Here is a 21,863-nt window from a genome sequence, read left to right as displayed (position 1 = left end):
AAATAACATCTCAGTTCATTTGTTTTCTATCTCTCATGCTGAAAACCATTAGACTATTAAAACTCCCCACTGTATCCTGCATTTTTTGTGAGCTAAGAGGACAAACTCTTTCATATTTACATGTTAGAGAGGTATTTAAAACACAAATGAAATCAAGGGAGACTTCCAAAAGTTATGTTTGTTTTGTATATGATGTCAGTAGTGTATTCTCCTGGCGAGGCAATGCTGTCTCTGAAATGCAGATTTCCCTACGGCTGGGCTGGAGCCTCTGCTTTTTGTTTGCATTTGGGCACTTAATCATCTTCCCTGAAGATGAAGCATGAAAAATGAGGCTCCATGTTTCCTTCTGTATATATATATTTTTCTGATGCCAAGAGCATAAATATAAGCAAAAGAAAAGAGTCCCCAGCCTTGTCAGCTTCCCAGAACTATATTTTGTATGCTGGTGCTTTTGTTTTCCTGCAAGTTCAGCACTGCTGTGATGGCAGCACCCTGGATTCCCCCTGCCCCCAACGAGTGATACATATTAGTACATCTGTTTTCTCTGTAAAGTCTTTCTGCATTCTTTGCAGGGCACAGGAAGGATGTGGGCTCCTTTTCACATTCAAATGAGGCAAATTAGCCTTTGCCTGGCTCCTTCAGTATAATGCTTATTTTACATTTAAGCGTGAGAAAAAGGGAGGAAATAAACCCCAATACATTAGGTGGGTTGCATGTTCCATTTTGGTGCAAGGCTCACTGAGCCTTGTTTTGTGAGCTGCTTTCCACAGGACACGATTTCAGGATGATAGTTTAATTAGTTCAACAGTGTAATTATGTAAAATGACCAAACAGTCTGCACAAAGAAGTAGCTGCACAGACACATTAAACATGAGAAAAATCTGAAAATGCCAGCCTGGATCAGCAGGGTTCAGGCAATCCAGAGCTGACCAGCTTGAAAGCAGCACTGCAGGAGAAAATCTGAGTGTTCCAGTGGAAACTAAGCTGAACACAATCCAACAATGCTCCCTTTCGGCATGGCAAAGGTGGCCATCAGCTTCCTGGCTTGCAGCAGAAAAAGCACTTCCAGCAGGTTGAGAAATATGATCCTTCCCCTGTATTCAGCACTGGTAAGACATGACTGGAGTGCTGGATTCAATTTAGGGATCCTTGAAAATCTGGTTTCCCTTGTACAGAAGAGATATGAACTTATTTGAGCAGATCCAGTAAAAGGGCCACAAAGACAGTTAAGATTTTAGACCATCCATCCTATAAGGAAAGGCTGAGAGAGCTGAGACTCTTCAGCCTGGAGAAGAGGAGGCTCTTTTAATGTGTATAAATACCTCATGGAAGGCAGTAAATGAGACAAGGCAAGACCTTGCAGTGGTTTCCAGTAACTGGTGATGGACACAAAGTACAGGAAATGCTGTTTAAACATGAAAAAATCCCTCTTGTACTGTGAGGGTGCTGAACACTGGCACAGGTGTTCAGCACAGAGAGGCTGTGGAGTCTCCATTGCTGGAGATATCCTAACCCCATCTGGATATGACTCTGAGACACCAACTTTTAAATTGGCCCTGGTTTGAGCAGAGGGTTGGAGTAGATGATTTCCAGACACCCTTTTGAACTGCAGCAGTTTGGGATTCTGCCAGGTCATGTGAAGACCTGCTGCACTTACAAAAATCCTCCTCTCACTCCTTTTACAAGACAGAGACAAAGGCAAAAATTCAGTAAAGTAACAAAAGCGTAGTACTACACACTTTGCAGAGAAAATGTGTGGTTCAGATTCCCTCTTTTTTACGTCCTGTGCTCCAATCCAAGTGGTAAAGCCAAGAGATGGAATGCAAGGAAAAACCAAACAACTGCTTGGTAAACTGTGCTTTACCCCAGACTCTAGGGGGAAGTTCAGTGCACACTCTTTGCACTATAGCAACTTCTTGCACAGTTAATGCGTCCTATGCACACCCTACATCCAGAGAACGGAGAATGAAGTAGTCAGGTGCTGTAAATTTACACTCAGCTTTCTGATGGAAATCTCCTCAGGCAAGAAGCCCTTAGCTCTGTGACAGCTGTGTGCCAGGTCTGACAGGTTTTACTGAGAGACCTGAAGAAGCTTTGACACACCTGCTAACACATGAAGTGCTTTATCCATCTTGGTTGCCACCCTCACCCACAGTTCTGGGATGCACCAATCTCACAGCAAGGACGCAATGGGCTGTGTCCTTGGTCCAGAGGCTTGCAAGAGCCATGCCCCAAGTCCCTGCTCTGCTCACAGACCAGCCCTTGAAATAAGTTACTTGCTGTTGTTCTTGGTTTTCCCCCTGTTCTGACCTGAGTCACATACAAAGCACTTTCCCCCCAGCCGGTGTGAGCAGAGACCTGCCATCATCTTCCACCCTCTCTGAGAGCCCTGAAGCTTCCTCTGACACAGAGCTGCAAGAGTTCCTACACCCTCAGAGCTGACACTGGTTTTTCAGACACCTGGCTGCACAAAGAACACAACCAGCTGCTGTTCTCACACACCTCTCTCAGCTCCAAAGCCAAATCCATCCAAACTGATCAGTCCTGCAGCACCACTGTGTGTCAGCATGAACGCCCCTTCACCTTCCATCTCCCTGCCTAAAATAGTAGCACAAAGTTCCAACTCAGAGACCTAGAGTAAAAGATAATCCAATCTAGATTTAGATCCAGACTTCTCCCACAGCCTGAGCAGTCTCAGGCTCTAGCTACCCTCAAGCAAGAGAGCTGCTCAATTGGACACTGATGACTTTAACACTGGTTTACTTTGAAGTGTTGTGCCAAAGAGGTAAGTGGAGAGCCCTGAATAATTCAGAAAGATCTCAAAACCAGTGCAAATGAAAATGTACTTTAGGCAACCTAGGAACAGTCAGTTTCTCTCTACTGAGGCATCCATAGGACTTTTAATCCGTAATTTCCATTTCAGCCTGTTAAAATAATGAGATTTATTATTCCTGTCACATGTCCTTTCTGAAGATGCTGGGAGGGTGTGGGAGAGGTAAGAGAGAAAATTAGTTATCAGTCACCACTTGCCAAGAGTAGATTAAGCACTCCAAAGTTATAATTCATGTATAAATTACTCAAGGGAGTTTCATTTATTCCTTTCCTCCTAGCTTATATTTTTTTCTTCCTGTCCTGCAGCCCTTGTTCCCACTGCTCTCAGTAACCACTTGCCTGCAGAGGACAAGTTGGACAGTAGCAAACAATTCTGGATTTCCCCCCCTTTCATCATGAGAGTTCATTTGGACTCTCTTTCCCAGACCTCAGAGCATGCCTGATTCCTGGGAGCAGAACAGAGAATGAGAATAGAGTTAATCTTTAGCAATGTGATAAAAATCACTCTCTCACACAGACAACTGGAGAGGGATTTCAACAAAACTGTTGTGCCAAGCACCTGACAGCAAAACCTGAAACTGCTGCCAACCCACACCTTCCTGCTCACAGACACAGCCCGCTCAGTCTCTCCCCAGCACTCCCACTTCTCTACTAAAATCTAAGTCACCACTGAGCAAAGCCTCTCACCAAAACGAGAGGCCACTCCTTCTGTAACAAAGACACAAGTGTGGCTGCATTACAGGTGGGGTCAACTCATCTCTCTTTCCATTTTTTTATAATTGAAAAAATATTTGTGAAAATCACATTAAGCAACCAGATTGGAGAGATGGCATAGGAGGACAGGACACAGGGACATTTCGGGGCTTTGGTGCAATCCAAAAGGCCACCAACGAGCAGGCAGGTGAGCTGAGCAGCTGGGAAGGGAGGGGAGGAGAAGCAGCAGGAGATGTGGAAAGGGCTACCAGCAGCTTGCTCTCCCAAAGCCAGAGTGCCAGCCGGCAGCTATGTGTTGCTGGTTGCGTGTGGGCTGTGAGTATAACAGAGGAGATGAGCCTTTAGGGGAGGAGCTGCCTGATAAATCATTAATGAATGAAAATATGAAGTAATCAGTCTGCCTGGGAGGCAGAATCATCTAATGATGAGGATGATGGCCTAGGAAGCAGGAGATGAGGTTCCTATCTCACCCACAAGACTGCTGGCACACGAGCTCCTTTTGCTGTGAGCAAGAAGATAGAGCCACTTCCTTACACTGAAGGGCTTCTCTCCTAAAATCAACACACAAACCCCACAATCTAGGTGATAATAAAATTTACAGCATCCTTTGTGGAAACTGCACCCCCAGCTTCTCTTTTGTCACGGGCAGTGCACAAAACCCAATATTCCTTCTCAGAGACATCTTCACCAAACCAGATTTTTTATCAAAGCAATACCAAAACCTAGCATGACCTTTCAGCAGCACCAGTGGCATTTAATTTTAAATCGATTAACTACACACACAGTACTAATTACCCATGGGTGAGGTTTTTTTCTTTTTAGCACTCTGACTACTGGCTGGAAATGTAATGGTATGTCTCTGTGCGAGCAGGGACACTGCTTTCTCTGTGCTCTCTGAAACGGAGAGGAAAACGCTTGAGAAATGATGTTTAAAGGGGCATTTGTGTTTATGGGGATGGCTGCAGGGGCACCAGACACATGCAGTCAGAAAGTGATGAGGCTGATAGGGGAAGGGGCAGGAGGTTAGCACAGTTTCTTTTGCACAAAGACCTAGCAGAACATGTCATGCTGCACAAAATCAATACAGCCCTTGCACGAAAAAGAAATTGTCAGGTTTGTACAGTTCTCAGGCTTATGTGGAAAGATGCTCACAAAGGTGAGTCTTGATTTTTATGAAATCTTTAACTGCTCTCTTTCCTCTGTCTTAAGATCCCTGAACATTCAAGGGTATTGTTTTAAAACAGTGTTATTCTAAAACAAACCCCAAAGACACACATGGCACAAATTGAAACCATCTAATGTTGGCACATTTGAGGGATAAGAGGTGCAAAGGCTTTATCTTCCAATGTACTTAAAACATGATTTTTCAAAGTGAATGATGCACAGACTGCCGCAGAAGCCATAAATAGAAGGCACATATGGCCGTGACAGAGACTATGTTTATAGAAACTCAAACAAGCACCTGAGGAGATCTGTGGTTTTTAGCTACATACCTATTTGTGGCACTGAAGTCCAGTTTAATTGTTCTGCCAAACGTTGCTGAGCCACAGCAAGTTTATTACAGTTTATGGAAGAACCTGCTCAGGCAATTTTACAAGGAAATTGCCTGTGCCTAATCTAATTGCTAAGAAGTAGCTAAAATTACATTAGTCCTGGAAAAAATAAGAAAGAAACAGGAAGCTCCAAAAGGTTCAAGAAGCATCACAAGGCTGTTCCTGTAAATCACAGCATTGCAGATTTGAGGATGAGATCCCTGGAGAGGCTCCCAGTCACAGTCAGACACTGCTTTTCACCCAGAACAAACATAACACAGGTGAGATGACTTACAGCACATAAAAGTATGATTTCTCACATACTTAATCCTTCTTCTGCTTACTGAATACATTTACATAATAAGTGGGGTTTGGAAATTACCCACTGATGAGATAATACAGATTTAAATGATCTGCAGTTCCAGTTTCTTCTATTTGCAAGCTTTAGCAGTCCTTACAAAAGATTTAACTGGGCTCCATTGAAGAATCCTATTTCTCAAGATTTTGTTAAACCATAAGATAGCAACACCTATAACATTTAATAAATGGATTAGGCTGGCTTAGATGTTTCCAGACTCTTGCAGAGTACTAGCATGCAATGTCAGAAGAAATTATTTCTGTAAATTAAAGTTTAATTGGAGGTGTTGGACATGTCAAGCAAGCTACAGTCACGCTTGTTAACACAGGAAATGTGTCATTACCTGCCACATAATCACAGAAGTACCTCTGGAGAGTTACTTACTAGTTTATGCCTTGCCAAACTAACCAAGAACAGATTTCTGACAGCACCTACTTTGACACTTTGCATCAGCCACCATGATTTCAACTGGCATACAGCCTGTTGTTTTGTTCATGTGTTCTGGGTTAAAAATAAAAGAAAAAAGAAAGAAAAATATATTTAAAAACTAGCTCCCTTCACACTCCCCCACTCCACTGACACAGAGGAGCCTAGAGCAGACAACCTTGACTCAAACTGGTTAAATACAAGAAAGGGCAAGTTGTGAGCAGACAAAGCAAGCTCCAAGGGCATTTTCTCAGACTTTCACAGTTTTCTGGTACTTCAACCATCCCTGACTTGCAGAGCATATTAAATTTGCTGCTTTCACTGTCCACTATCATTAGAGAGCTGTCCATCAAAAACCGTATTTCTCTGAGAGCTGGTTAAAAACCTGAAGAAAATATACAACTAATTGCCAGCTGTACCTAGGGTGTCTTCTTCCTCCACTCTAGTACAGGTAAATGGTTTTATATTTTGAATTGTTCATTTACTTTTTGTTGTTGTTGTTTTGTTTGTTTTTCTTTTACTTTCTTGTGTTAAATAGTTAAGGACAGTTCTTGTCTGGGTGACAAGTAAAAGCATCTCCAACTCAGTGGAGCCTAAAGCCATACCATAAAGCTCCTGGAATTTATCCCAGACATAAGAGATTCAAAAGAGCATAGGAAGCCATTGAATACATTCATGAGTAGCTTCAAAAAAAAGAAAAATATTCTGGGCAAAAAAAAAATATACCCTGAGAATTGCTGGTTACAGTGGAAGCAGAACAGTGTTGGTAACTTGACACAAAAATTCTCCACCCAGCAGCACTCTTACAGTGAAGCAGGATGGTGGCCTGGAATGGGACTGGACTCCCATAGTATTGAGCAAGAGTTTTCTTAGAGAAGAAGAGGTGGTCAAAAGTGACAGCTTAGGAATTTTTTATTTCTTTAATCAGAAGCACACCAGGGAAATATTTAATACAGTAATAGAAATTATTGATGCTAACAGAAATACTTCATACAGCAATTAGAAGAATGCAAATGACTTTCAGTGCTGTCTCAAATACATGCCTCAAAACAAACTCCATAATTTTCTTTTGATTTCTGCAAACTTAGAAGTGATATAAAAGGGGTCTTGCAACACCAGAGTAACAGGTCTGTTTGCCACAAAATTTAAAATTCGGGTCTCACATACATTCGCCCAGATCACACATGCAGAAAAGTAGAGATAAAAGCAGGTGCAAGTTAAGGGACCTAAACTGGATGGTAAAGCAAACTCACAAACCCAATATGAACGTGAGCTCTTCCCAAAGACCACTGGCTGTGCACAGCAAGCAGCTCCAGTGCTTCCTCCCTCTGCCTGGAAACAGAGCTCCTTCTTCAGAGCTCTTCCCAACATCCATCCACCTTCTAAAGTGTTTTCAAGCTGGGCTGCTTTTTGCCTGCTATGTAATACACAGTCCCCTTGCACATTGCTGCAAGATGTGTTAGATGTCTGGATAAGAGCCCATCACATGTACAGGGTGACACACACATGGAAGGCACATGCTGCACTAACACAGAAAGGGTGAGTATGTTAGTACCAACATGTGAGAATTCTGTTTTACACTAGCAGTGCAGCTTGTGTCTTCAGCATGCTCTGATTTCCTTGGGGTGAGGGGAAGGCTGTTGCAAACTGCCTCGTAGCTCAACACAGACTTTCCTTCTGCTTTGTCAGCTTTGATTAGTGCTCTCTCTCTGTCATCTGAAACACTTGGCTTATAAACAGTCTAACCTAAAAAAGAAAATGAAGACATATACTGTAGTTTACAACTGTGCCTGAAAATCCCCCAACACTATCTAATGACATACAGGAAAGCCAATGATTAAACCCAAACTAAGCCTCCCTGTGCAATTACAGTCAGTTAGAGAGCAAAACGCAAGAGAAAAAAACATTTAAAAAAGCAAATGGAATGATCTTGGGCTTCTACAAAGGCATTTAGCAGATGCCAAAATGGTCATAATGGGTATCTTCAAAATAGGACAGTGGATATTGCATTGTCATCCCTGCCAAAAAATATGCCCCTTCACTTGTATGCAAATTTGTTTCCCTGGGTTTTGACACATTTGGCATGATGACCATGGTAGAAAAGAAAGAGAAATCTACAGCATCTATCAGCTGTCAGTCTCTGTTTTCTATATGTCTAAGCATGTATTTTGAGATGCCTTGTTCTATAGATAGAGCAGAATTTCCTGTAACAGATCTTTCATCAACCTCTGTCTGACAAGAATAAAGACATGTAGTGGCCTAAATATTTCTCATCAAAGGATGTAAATGGAAGGAAATAGGGGAAAGGGGATTATGTTTGATAGTAAATGGCATGCAGAGAGACACTAATTCCCTAATATTGATGAATTAGAAAAGGAGGAAAAAATGGACAAAAACTCTTAAGTGTCACGCACAGGCAACAAATATAATGGAAAATGAGGACTTCCCCAGACTGATGATTCTGTCCAATTACAGCTAAGCAGACTCAGCACCCCTCAGTAACAGATGCTGGTGACTGATGAAATCACTAGCTTAAAGCATACTGTACTTCAGTTTGGTGTAAGTTTCCACTGAAGAAAAAGACAAACTTTTAACTTTTGATAAGCAGCAAAACCAGACAGGAGAAGACCCAAACCCCTGTTTCCATAGCGTACAATTGAAGTTTTGTTCACACAGAGTCTTCTTTCTATGTAGCATCTTAACTGCATGAATGGGAATGTCTGTTAACCAGGGATCAAAGCAGTTAACATTTCAGATCCTATTTAACATCTATGTCTATTTTTAATTAATAATTTCACAAAGAATCTAAAATGTCTTGTGCTATTTTTATCCTTCTGCCTGTAAAGTCACTACCTTTAGTTATCATGATTTTGCATAAAACAAAATAGAAGGTAAGAAATGCAGCTCAATTAAGTAACAGCACAAAACTTATGTCAGTAAATCAATGCTGTCTGAAATCATAGAATCACTGAATCACACAGGCTGGAAAAGACCTCTGAGATTGTTGAGTCAAACCTATGACCAAGAACCATCATGGTCAACTAGACTATGGCACTAAGTGTGCTGTGTGTGTCTTTAAACACCACCAGAGACTGTGACTCCAGCCCATTCCCATGCTCAGTCACCCTTTCTGTGAATAAATTCTTCCTAATGTCCAACCTAAAGCTCCCTTGGTGCAGCTTAAGGCTGTGTCCTCTCATCCTATGGCTGGTTGCCTGGAAGAAGAGGCTGACCCCCACCTGGCTACTGCCTCCTTTCAGGTGGTTTCACAGAGTGATAAGATCCCCTCTGAGCCTCCTGTTCTCAAGGTTGAACAACCCCAGCTCCTTCGGCTGCCCCACAAGTGTTCCACACCTTACTGTCACTGTCCTCAACCCTACACAGTCTGAAAGCTCCCTAATTCACAAAGCCTCCTCTCCTTCACTGTCCCTTCTGAAGAGCTTGTAGCCATCCATTGCAGCATTCCAGTCATGCAAGCCATCCCACCACGTTCCCATCATGGCAGCTATGTCACAGCATTCCTAGAAGGTTGTTACAGGATTCAACATCCCCTTGTAGGATTAGGAAGACCAGTGCTCAGCACTCAGTACAGCATTCACAACCCTAGCAAAATGAGACAGTAGATTTTGTATTTTTTACTACTACCGCTGCATGACACGATCAAGGATGTGCACAATATTCAAAGCTTTTCAAGCTTTTGCCAGAGGGAAAATCTCAAAGCAGACTTCTCCCTGCCTTCTAATACTAAACAGGCTGGGCAGGAATGACATTTACACAGTTGAATGTTCTATTATTTTTTCTTCTTAAAAACAATAGCAGCAATATGACTTTCTATATTAGGTAGACTCCTATAGGTGGGTGCTGAACAGGTATAAAGGTCACCAGGACAAAATGCTATTTATGAGAAGGTTGTATAAACCTCTGAGGTTTTCAGAGCTAACACGAACACAAAGTTGTCATGAATTTAAGCTCACGGGATATTTTCTAAAAACCACCACCAGTGGGTTGCCTGATTAAATGTCTTGGGAAGAGCTGACTATTCCAGACCAGTGGAGGCTGCAGAGGACCCCCTGGAGCACAGGAATGTTGTTGCCCATTGCTAGCAGGGCAGAATGATGTGGTACACTCCCTAACAGAGCTTTCCACCTCAGCTAATGGAGTGCGACACCTCAAGCAGTAATCTCCCCCATCACTGAGCACCGCCCTTCAGGATTCACCCATCTTAATTTTTATTTCAGAATAGGTATTGGGATACAGCACTGCAGGCATTCTCAAGACATGGAATAATGCATCATCTTTACACTACTTTCTGTTCTTGATTTTTCTGGATTGCATCCAAGGCTTTCTTGTATCTTTGAGCTTAGCAGAATGATAATATAAATAACTCAATGTCCAAAAATATTCAGCTTTAGTAATCTGCAATGAGATCTCTCCTCCTCTTCATGATCCTTTATATGCAGTTTCATTACATTTATGTCAGATGAGCATTTAAATGAGAGGCAGATGTAATGAGAGATGAAGTACTAGAGCAGTGTGCTTATGCTATGAGGTGGAAACAGACACACTTGTACCTGGAGATCCATGCCAAACTCTTATTGAAGAGATCACTTGCCTATGTGCAATGTATTTAGTGCCCAACATAAAGCTTCACAAATAGCACAGAGAAATCTCCTAAGCAAATCCCATAATAATTAAATCCTGATACCACAGCATCCTGTATCACACACACATGCATTGTGTCCTCCACTTAGTTTCAGCAACCTCCACTGAACCTGGCTGATAAAATAGTCTCCCAAATGACTGTAAAATCTATTAAATTCATGAAGTATTGATGAGGCAGAATTAATGCTGAGAAAATTACTTTAACCATCTCCCTCCTCCTGTATTTCATAAAAGAAATAAAGAAGAAAAGCAGTGCTGTGGCTGGGACTGCAAAATACAGCACACTTAGGTCAGGAAAATCTACATCTGCCCGCATGCCTTATACTCTACCTATAGATCTATTTGTCATTACAACACTTATGCATTTAGTAAGAGTAATATCCACAGAAATGGCCTTATCTGATGCCCAGAGATCATGTTCTCCTTTCTTTTTATTCCCAGATATGATCTGTGTCTTGCACACAGCATTATGCAGGTTCTCTACAGTGTTCCTCACTCCCTACACTGCAGGGCTCATTAGCTGTGGGTTGAGAACATTACCTACACTAAGACCCTGTTGCTGCCTGATTATAAACTTGGCACAAACAGACCCAAGTTTGGCAATATTTTCCATGCTGGGTGTCTGCTGGGAGGCTTTTTCTCCCCTTGCTTTGTTGCTGTTGTGGATTTTTGGCATGACGTCAGCCAAAATTTTTCAAGCTAATTCTGAAGCAAGGCATGGGAAACTGGAGTGATTTATTCATGTGAAAAGCTTCTGGTCTGTCCTTGAACAGCTCGAGAGGTTTTGTGATTTGGACCATAAACTTGCAAAGTGTCAAGGCAAAATCTTTGTGTTTTGATCTCTGCAAAAAACTCCCAAACATGACTAAATTACTAACCTCTGGAAAAAATAAACCTTAATTTGCATGAGCTCACTAAGGAGGTGATGCTTCCTAGCAACTAATTTCCCTGGAGATCCCACCTACAATGCTCCAGGATCCCACTACCAGTTGGGTGGCACCTGCCTGCAGTTATGCTGTGAGTGATCAGAGCTGGCCATGAGACAGAGCTGCAAGGCTGCTCCATAGCTAATTCTGAGCTCCTGAGGGGTGGCATGGCCCTGCATAGGTGTTTGCATCCAGTTCTCTGCAGGAGAGGAAGGGGAACATAAGGTGTGAAACATGCCTGAGTGATGGAACAAGAGCTTTTGTATCAACTGCACCAAGGCACATACAGAAAAGAGCAACACTGATGTAACACCCCCTAATGCAACATCTGAATTTTCAAAATGTAATGTTTTCCTTTTAACAGAGCAACTGGAAGGCTTTTTATCTAGATTAAAAAAAAAACCAAACACAACCAATTTAGCACTTGCTAAACCCTATAACGGATACTCAAGCTGCTGTAACATCGTGACCCACTGCAAACATCTTTGCCATTGAGCCAGCCAAGAGAGCTGGGAAATGCAGCTCTCTTGTGTGAAGTGCTCTGTTCCATCTGCTGTTTTACCTGTCCTTCTCTCTTTCTTCTCCAGTGGCTACAGCAGGACAGACATTCACATAGAAGGCCCACAGATCAACTCTCTTTTGCTGAGTAATTCCAACAATTGGATCACCTCAAACTTTGTTGGGGGGGGTGGGGGGGGAAGATGGGACAAAAAGCTATATTAAATGAATTACCAGTGAAATGTAGGAAAATGACAGAGTCTGAGACACAAAGACCTCTTCTGCAGGAGACTGGAGCGTAACCTCGCTGTGTAGGGTTATCTGATTTAATAAAGTGAACACAAGTGTAACAATGCTTCACAGAGAGCAGACTAAATCCAATCTGGTTGGGACTGGACACATGCAGTTCTGGGCAGGGGGAAAACCACATTCCTCAGAAATCTTATGGACCAGATTTAACATTTACTACGCCCAGCAGCATCACCGCATTCACATCTTCTGAATGCATTTGACTGGAAGAAGAGAAACAGACTAAAATTGAAGGAATTACAAGCATAGCATAGCAAATCTTGGTAAGTCCCAAATATATCAAAATGTTCAAGCGTTTCCCACACTTTCCTTCCTAAGCAGAAAGATAATCTTCAGCCCATAGGAAGGGATAATGAAGATAAGCAACAGAAGAACACTACTCAGGCACATCAGTGCTCAAATGAATGACTTCAGAAAACTAAAAGCTGCTAGAAATAGGACCAAAATGCACCAGGTCAGCCCTAATAACAGAGAACAGCTAATGACTCAAGCAAATACTCTTGTGGGTATGGTAGAATATAGGTAATAAAGCCCCAGCAGCTTATTTTTGTAGTGAGAGCACAGATAATACATAGTTGCTCTATAACACTTTCTGTCAGAAACTTGACAGGTGTGAAGAATTACCAAGAGAAGTTCAATAGCATTTTTGATAGACATCAGGGGTATAAATAATTGTACCATACAAACTGGACACCCAGGAATGCACAGGGCATCACAGCCTTTCTAAAGGCAAACAAATTTACTACATATAAAGATGGTTTTATATAATTTCTTATATAAAGATATAAAATTTGGCTTTAGGCAATTTCTTAAAATTAAAGCAGCCATTACATGCTAATTTTTTTTAATAAAGAGAGAAGAAAAATCTGATTCTTCTAATAGGGGGGAAGAAAACCCAAAATAGCAGATGAATGTATTAGCAGAAATCCAAATTTTCCTTGATATATCTATCTTGAGCTACTCATATAAAAACTGAATCCATTGTTTAAGATGTGCAGTTGCTCCTAGTCTACAGAGAAGTGTGCAAATAGAAGCAAAGCTTCTCAGATTTCAGTTGAAACATCAAAAAGCCCTCAAACTGGGAAGGTATCCCTGTCTAAATTCAGAGGGAAAAGAGCCATGGACTCCCAGGCCCTGAGATACACATTCAACATCAAAGCCTGTGTTTGAAGCATTCACAGCTTTTCTAGGAAGAGCAATTCTATAGGAAATGGATGAATGCCCACTTGCACACCTGGTGCAGAAAGATGCAGGTCAGGTTTATGGTACAGCACTCCCTCATTTCACTTCACAGCTTCATCCTCCCCTGATCGTGATGGCTGTAACCAGGGACAGCACCCCAAACTGTACAGTGTAAGTCATGCATAGAAATACAAAAAATGTTATGAAAGGCAAGAGTTTCAAGGATAGTGTGGACTGGCAAAAAGCAGTGTGACTGTGGGAAAAATTACAACAGAGATCACCCCAAGGTTTTCTGTCCTACATCAGTCAGGCTTCTTGTGACCCCTTGTGATGTGGAAGGGTGGCTGTTCCGTGACATGCCATGGTCAACCTACAGTGCCACACGAATATCTGCTCTGGCATTCACGAGGCTGCTTCACAGAAATTCCATCACATGAAGGGTCTTCTCACTGTCATCAGCTTAGCTGAGGGAGTTTTAAATCCAGCCAAGATTGCCCTCCCAGCATTCAAGTATATGTCTCTAACCAGCTCTTAAATCCATTATGAGTTTTTGATCTAGAGGCTGCATGACCTTTTCTAGGACTTTGATACAAGATGAACAAATAACTGCTGAGCCTCTGAGCTATGTCAAGATAAATTCAAAACGTCCTCTTGATGTCCAGTACTTCTTGGATTCAGTAGGTTAGGGACAGAGGCTGGGCAGAACTGTTTCTTTGTCATTACATTTTCTGCAATTATTTTTAAACTCCCTGGGAATTCGTAATGCCATAGGCAAACATATAGTAGGGTAAGAGATATTTCAGAGATCCTCACATATGAGAAAATCAAGGTCCCTGATTATTCTACCTCAAAATAAGATATTGCCAACAGTTTGAAGTGGGAAGGATGAAAAGGACAGCTGTGAAAATAAAGAAAATTTGCACTCCGTTTATGTATCTTAATGGCTGCAGGAAAACAAATTTTAGAGCAAAATCCTGGAGCACAAACCGAGCTCCAGACTGGCTTGAAAAAATTCCTGGATGTTTACAACCAGCAGTGAGAAGTGCTTCTTTTCATTGATTTACATCACTAAAAGCAAGTGAAGAAAGCTGGCAGTTTTCAGTTTGTCAGCTAATCCTTTTCCACATTTCAAAATTCAACCAAGTCAAACAGCCATACTCTTTGAGTCTGAACATCAACTATAGGTTGAGAAACATTGCCCAAGTAGAACCTCTGTGAACCAGATTGTCATTGGGTTTTTGGCCCTACTAGCAAATTTACTGCATCTGCATGACAACAATTTCCATGGAGCCATGTGAAGTAACTTTCCTGATTTTGAGATCTCCTTCAAGAGTTCCCTCTCACAGGCAGAGAAGATGCAGAGTTTGCACTGACAGACAGCAAACAACAGCAAGAAGCAAGAAGAAAGCACCTTTTTCACTCTGAGGATGGTCAGACATAACAGATGCCCAGAAGGGCTGTAAAGTTTCCAGCCAGCTGAATTTTGAAAATCAAGGCCCTGAGCAACCTGACCTAATAGGAGCTGTTTCAAGTGGGAGTTTGGACAAGATAACAGTTTGTACGAGTTTCTTGGCAGATTTGTGGCAGTTTTTTCCAACCAGGATTATTCCATGATTCTAAGAAGCATGCTTCTGTCACTTTCCCCTTGCTGCTCCTGAACTGTGCTCTCTTATTAAGGTCAGCCATGGAGACCAGGCTGACCTTAACAAGCATCTTTGAATGGAAATTAGAACAGAACCATCCAACAACCAGGTCTGCTCATAAACTTTTTTTTTCTTTGGTGTTGCATAGCATCACTATTTCCAAATAGTTCTCTTTCAACCTGTGAACTTTGTCATAACCCACAAAAACCTGTAAGGAAGAACACTGGATAACTTTTAGGATCAAGTATCAGTACTGCCACCAAAAAAACCCCTGGATACGGATCCTACCCTCTTTTGTAGTAAAGTCACAAAGTTTTGTGGAAGTCACCACAAAATCTCATGGACTAATGAACTCATGCTCTGATCTGTGGCTCATCTGTGACCCTACAACCAAATTCTAGTTAAAAAATTGTTTTTACTTCTCATAGGGATATAGATGCAAACTTACAACACACACAATTGTCAGAAAAGCTGATTAGAGGAGAGAAAATAATTTAAAAGAATGAGCTGCAGTAGGGTTTACCCAGGTACAATTGGGCAGGACTTTTCATGTGTTTGGCCAGCTTCTTTGTGGATTTCTGGGCTTCTCTATCCTCTTTTCCTGTCTCTTAAAGTAAATGTTCTGCAGAGGGGTAAGTGATCTACATTTAAATATCTGCTAGCTAATCCAGATCTTTCTATATGATGTAACAACATCTAGGGGTTTTTAAATGGCAGAAAAGAACAAGTGTTCTCACAGAGCCAGTCTTTAATTTTCAGTTTTCTACCCTGCAGGCTATCTGACTCTTAAGTCTTCTGCCAGTGGAGAATAAGCCAGTTTTTGTCTGCAATCTGCACATTCTGCCTGAAGAAAAAGCACCAGCCCAACACCCTGCTTGGCCAAGGGAAAGCAGGGACACAGTCTTCTGCTGACATGTTTCTTTTCCCAAGGGTGATTGATTGGTACTATCCAGAACTGTGTATATTGATGGTCTCCTAGGGGGAAAAGCAAGATGAGCCCACTAACTGCTCCAGATCTGCAGCCTTTATTTTTTGCAGGTTTGAAGGGCTTTCTCTGAATCACATCCCTCTAGTTGGGACATGCCACTAATTACCTCCTGCTCTTCTCTCTCTCCTCCTACTTCAGAGTGGTGCAGCTCAGCAGCACAGACACATGGTGTGTAATATTTCCAGAGCACTGAGGGAAGTCTGTTGGAGGCTGATGCCTCTGGAAGTGTTGCATACAATACAGTCAGACAAGCAGCAAAGCTTGTCATCTGGTATGGAAAGGAGGAATAGGAAAACTGGTATAGCACACATTAACTATCTCCTTATCTCTCAGACATAAGCAAACCATCCCAGTTCCACATGGCAAGGGTGTCAGTCAGACATTCTGGGAAGAGATGGAAAGATTGTAGAGGGACTGGACACCCCCATCACTTTGGGAAATAAATACTTCCTCTGCATTACCTTTCTCCTGCTCTTTTATACAGCTAGCATGCTTTTTTTGTACCCCTTGTTTTTTAATTAGGCCTTTTTATTTCTTCTACTCCAGGTTTTAGCTCAACCACTCTTCAGCAGAATGGAACAGCTACAAACACAATAAGCAGATGCCACTGGAGCAAATGAAAACACATTCCTTGCCCTGAGGCCCAGCGTGCTGTTCTCTGTCAATGCCTCTCATACTGCGAGTCTCTGTACCAGAGAAAGAGCACATATAATCAACTATATCTCTTTATTTTCCAGAGCTAAAAAAAAATAATAAAAGAAAAATTAAAACTGAAGAAAGCTAAAACAACCTTTCTGAAATTTTTGTTGAAAACCAAAATTGATCAAGACAGCACCACTTACCACAATTTCCCCCCCGAAGAGAGCAAGTTTACATTCACCACATTTCCTCACAAATGGCTTGAAAACATGCCCTGTAAAATAAAGAGAAGGAGAAAAATAATAAGTGACTGGAACACCACAAATAATATGACACTTTCTTCTCTCTCTACTAACATTTATCACCAACTTCCACCATTTTTCCTGGTTTAGGGAAGGAGGCAATTAGATCTGAACCTTCACAACTAATTATTGAATTCCACTCGTATTATGCAAAATATTAAAATAATTGCAGGACTCCCTCAGACTGCTCAGACACATCACTGTCACTGACATGATGGCTATCCAGACTTCAGGGAGACAAGGTCAACAACAAGAAACACACAGCAGCACACAGCAAGTGTGCCAATTATTTCAGATCCAACCCTAAAAAAATTGGTCAACCCAGTATCTCTAAGTCATTTTGTTTTAACAAACTGGTTTTGGAATTGGATGCACGTAGGTTCATGACAGCCCCTTGTTTGAAAACTACACAAAGGGAAAAAAGGGCTTGTGCCACACTTCATTTTTAGACTGTATTAATTACTTGGCGTTCTCTAGGAGAACAAAGAGGGAGAAGGAGGAAGCCAATACAATATCCAGCTTGACACACACTAGGGCCCGTTTGAAGAAGATGGAGAGCAAAAGTGACAAATGCCATCATTTTGCCGACCCTGAGTAAATTTCAAATGACAGCTAAGCTTCATTTTCCCTTAAGGCGAAATCTTTGAAAGAATAACTCATGGAGCACAGACTAACAATGATGTTAAAACGTTTAGTTTGTAAACTCCTAGAAGAGGGGGGAGGCAAGGATTCTGCTGGTGCTCAGGGTTGGGAGGGGTAACTGTGCAGCCAATGGAGAAGAACATCACTTTCAGTGCCCAGGTGAAGCCACACCAGTGAAGCCAGACTAAATCTGAACTGCTTCTAAGTGCCATTCTCCCCCAAGTACGTGGCTGAACTTTTCACCAGAGAGGTATCTGTGAAATTACTGCTGGATGAATAACTTCACAGCTATACACAGATGACTTGGAGCCCTGCACTACTGATCATGAAAACCTGCCTCAGCTGCAGAAACAGCAACTCTTGTGCCAGCACCTCTCCTGAAAGACGCTGTAGGCATAAACAGGAAACAAAAGGGGAATGGCTTCTTAAATCAAGTTATTTTTACTGGTCATCATTACATAAAAAGCAGTTACGAAATTAGAATTTCTATTAAGGAATAACCAAATAAATATTCCTCTAAAACATGGAAACTGAATCACATTGCTCTAAGTCCTGATTAGCAAGCAGGTATTTGATATTATAAAGCTCAGGCTTCATTTGAGCAGAGGGATCAGGGCGGGGAGAAAAGAAAAAAAGCATCATTACAAATCAGAGGAGGCTGTTGTGAGAGATTTTAGAGACAGATATTTTCCAACAGAAAAGTAAAAATGTAAGCATCGTCTCTGCTTGCTTTCCTTGTTTAGCAGTTGAGAAAAAGAGTGGGTATATCAAGGAATAAAGAAAAAAAAATGAACACCCCCTCCTCTCCCATCACCTTTTGTACAGCTTGGCAGAGTTTATGAAAACACTGAAAAAAAAAAAAAAGTGGGTCTTAACTGCTTTGCTCAAACTCAGGGAAGGTGGTTATTATTCCAGCACCATCTATTTCCCTCCCTAGCTTCCAGGCATTTGGCCTGGAAAGAAAACATCAAGTCAAGAAACTCTACTTCTGCCTCCGAACTAATTGGATAAAATCTGCATGCAGAAAAGTTAGAAGCTTAAGAAATGAGCCAGGTCCAAAACAATCCAATGGAACCTCAACTCTGGATTAGCTCATTATTTTCTTCTACACCATGACACTGATTTAAAAATTTCCTTAGAGGAGTGACAAATAAGGGAACTCTGTACTTCATGCTGCTTGTCCCAGGAATACTTGAAAGACAAGGGCTGGCACCACTGCCAAAAGCGGCTGAACTCCCCCCAGCACTGGTGTGGAGCCTCTGGATGCAGCCCTGGCAGCGCTCCCTTCCTCTCTCACCCCAGCACAAATGCCTGTGCAGCAACCAGGACTAAACCAAACTGGGGAAATTCTTCAGACAAGTTTGCGAGTGACAGAATAGAATAGAATAGAATAAAATAGAATAAAAAATAAAATAAAATAAAAATAAAATAAAATAAAAAATAAAATAAAATAGAATAAAAAATAAAATAAAATAAAATAGAATAAAAATAAAATAAAATAGAATAAAAAATAAAATAAAATAAAATAAAATAAAATAGAATAAAAAATAAAATAAAATAAAATAAAATAAAATAAAAAGAGGCCTGTGCTGACTCTAGGGTAAAAGGGAAGAAAAGATGGACCAAGAGTACAGCTCCGCTTGTAACATGTAACATTCCCACGTTACAGCATGCTGCTGCTTTAATACATGCCAAGGGAGCCTGGCCCAAGCCTTTCACTGAGACCATGTATGACCAAAACTAGCAAGGGGGCTAGGGAAAACGGTATCTTGTTAAATCTGAGGCAGCCACACAATTTGCCATATCTCTAGCCCTGCAGGATTTTCAGAACTGTTGGGATGGCAGATAGAAAGCTTGGGGAAGCCTTTTGCTGGATTTTAGATGACGAAAAATGTGCTGTATCTCTTAGGCTACAAAGGAGAAGAGGGGCTTGGAGGTGGAACAGGGAGGGAGAAGGGAAGGGAAGTATTTTGCTGCATAATTGAGGGTGAGGGCAGGACATAGCATGCAGAGTAAACCAAAGATTATTCACTCTTTATTTGTGTTCAGTCTGGGGGCCCATACAGAACTCAATTTCAGTCTTAATGATTTTCATTCTACCCGTGAATGTAGGGGAAATATTCCTTTTTCTTGAAGGCTTTGGATCATGATACATATCTCCAAATTTTAATGAGCACTTTTTAGAAAAGCTCTGCTCACTTTGGAGAGTACAGCACAGGAGATGCAAAATAAATTAATACAGGCCTCAAGGCACACCAATTCTCTTACAATTAGTATAACAAATAGAAGAGGAAACAAACAGTTTGTCCAACCAGTGTCCAAATGAAAGCATCTCCTCCTACATGGTAAGACACAGAAAATCCTTAGCACACCAATGGACATGAAAAGTTGTGCTGAATCTCAGAGCGACATGATTTGAAACATTAAAGAAAAGCAAAACACTTCTGGGGGACAATCAGAGTTATTATCTGCCAGGACCAGCCTTTTCCTGCAGGCAGGACAAGCTTCCACAAACTGCCACTTTTCACCAAAAACCCATATCCCCCTCCTAGTGTTACATATATATCAGCAGTGTAGTTATGTAGCTTGTGGAAAAGTCACTTTCTTTTTGTAAAGAAGTATTTTGTGAAACAATGTGGCAAGCAGCATAACTAGACATCATTTGCGTGTTTGCTTTCATGACATTGTCTGCTTCATGAGACAACCTCTATTTTTCCCCATCAGCTTTCAGATGTGTTTTTGTCAGTTCATACTGGGATCAGAATTAAGTTTATTACTACTGACAAAAGAGAAATCACTGAAAGCAGACATGGTAAATGCTTTTTTCTCAACCCTGCACTCCCAAATCCATCAGCACTCACCAACTTCAAGGGTCTTTGAATCAAATGCATTGTGAATAATCCTAGATGGGAACCCACAAAACTCCTGATTGTTCATTGAAGCAAAAACTGTTCAGTGACAATTTACTCACCATTGAAAACAGATAATAACATGACTGAAAGCATAAAAACAGCCACACACAGAGGGTGCTGGCCTGGTACATGTTGCAGTTCATACGAGTTTCACCCAGCTGGAGGAAGTGGCTGGTTGAAGTCATAAGTGGTCTTACATACTTTTCAAATGCCAGTAGATGCAATTGAGTTTATGGCACTCAAACACAGAAGAAAATCTACATAATTATGAACATCTGTCAGTTTTCTATTAGCAACATGCTTCTGCTGCTGTTTTTTCAAACCTCAAGTAGAAGCAGGCATTCCTGGTGCTTGGGCTGCTATTTTACTTGGCAAAAACTAGGAAGATTAAGTTTTTCATGCTGAACAGTTTACAAAGGAACATGTCTGGATCAGGACGTGTAACCAGTAAATGAGCTGGATCCACTTTGAAAAGAAAGTGTTGGTTAGTCTCTTCAGAGTAATAGCCTGCTTTTTTAAATCTGTTTCAATGTCAGTCATGCTTATGTTACACTACATCATACCACACAGATTTGGGGCCATGAATTGGTCCAAAAAGTTCTTTTCAGTAGTAGGTTACTAGAACTCTGCTCTAGCAATATCAAGCTACTCTTTACGGACTGGTTGAGGATTCTGTCACCCAGGACTCTGCTGACACTGGCTGTTTGAACAAATCTATGGAAGCACACATGTTCAGTTTTTAATAGAGTGCATGCAGCATTTTCCACCTATTCCCACCACCTAAGATTTGTAACCTTACTAAAACCAAAAACCAACTAACCAAAAAAACCTCCAACTGACCAAAACCAAGAAACCCCTTCTAGAAGCAACACTGAACAGAAGGAGAAAAACAATATCCTACATGCTGAATTCACACAGCCAGTTTATAAAGGAACTGCACATCTTAACTTACATAAAGTAATCCTTTACTGTGCAATGCCAGATTACATATAAAGAGCCCTTATCCTGTGAACATCTGAAAGCTTTCCAATGATAAAACATTTAAAGTTTAAGGGAAGCTTATAGGCTTGTTCTTACACAGAGACAAAAGCCTCCCTGTTAGCCTGAAACCATCCCTTTTCTAAGTGAGGTCCCAGATAGCTGGCACATGATATGAAAAAGCCTTGTCATCAACAGGCTTGTGGAGAGAGAGCTGAGGGCAGAAAGAGAGAGCTCCCAACAAAATCTGCTCTTGCAACAAGTCCAGACACACCCCTGGACAACAGCAAAGGAAAAAAAAAAACACCAACCACCAACAC

The 21,863-nt window shown here is 41.4% G+C and overlaps 1 protein-coding gene across 3 annotated transcripts in view; it reads right to left on the bottom strand.

Moving 5' to 3' along the window:
- Window positions 1-21,863, bottom strand: part of FYN (FYN proto-oncogene, Src family tyrosine kinase) — a 137,379-nt gene that overhangs the window by 59,276 nt on the left and 56,240 nt on the right. For all 3 annotated transcript variants that reach the window (XM_054279350.1, XM_054279352.1, XM_054279351.1), the window contains exon 2: window positions 16,913-16,983. The gene's annotated coding sequence lies outside the window, so the exon portion shown is untranslated. The remainder of the gene's footprint in view (window positions 1-16,912; window positions 16,984-21,863) is intronic.

The sequence above is a fragment of the Melozone crissalis genome, unplaced genomic scaffold (assembly GCF_028551555.1).
Source record: "Melozone crissalis strain CALT ecotype California unplaced genomic scaffold, PUWL_Pcris_2 ptg000027l_1, whole genome shotgun sequence".
Lineage (NCBI taxonomy): Eukaryota > Metazoa > Chordata > Aves > Passeriformes > Passerellidae > Melozone > Melozone crissalis.
Note: the sequence above shows the minus strand (reverse complement) of the source record. Positions and strands in the feature narration are given on the sequence as shown.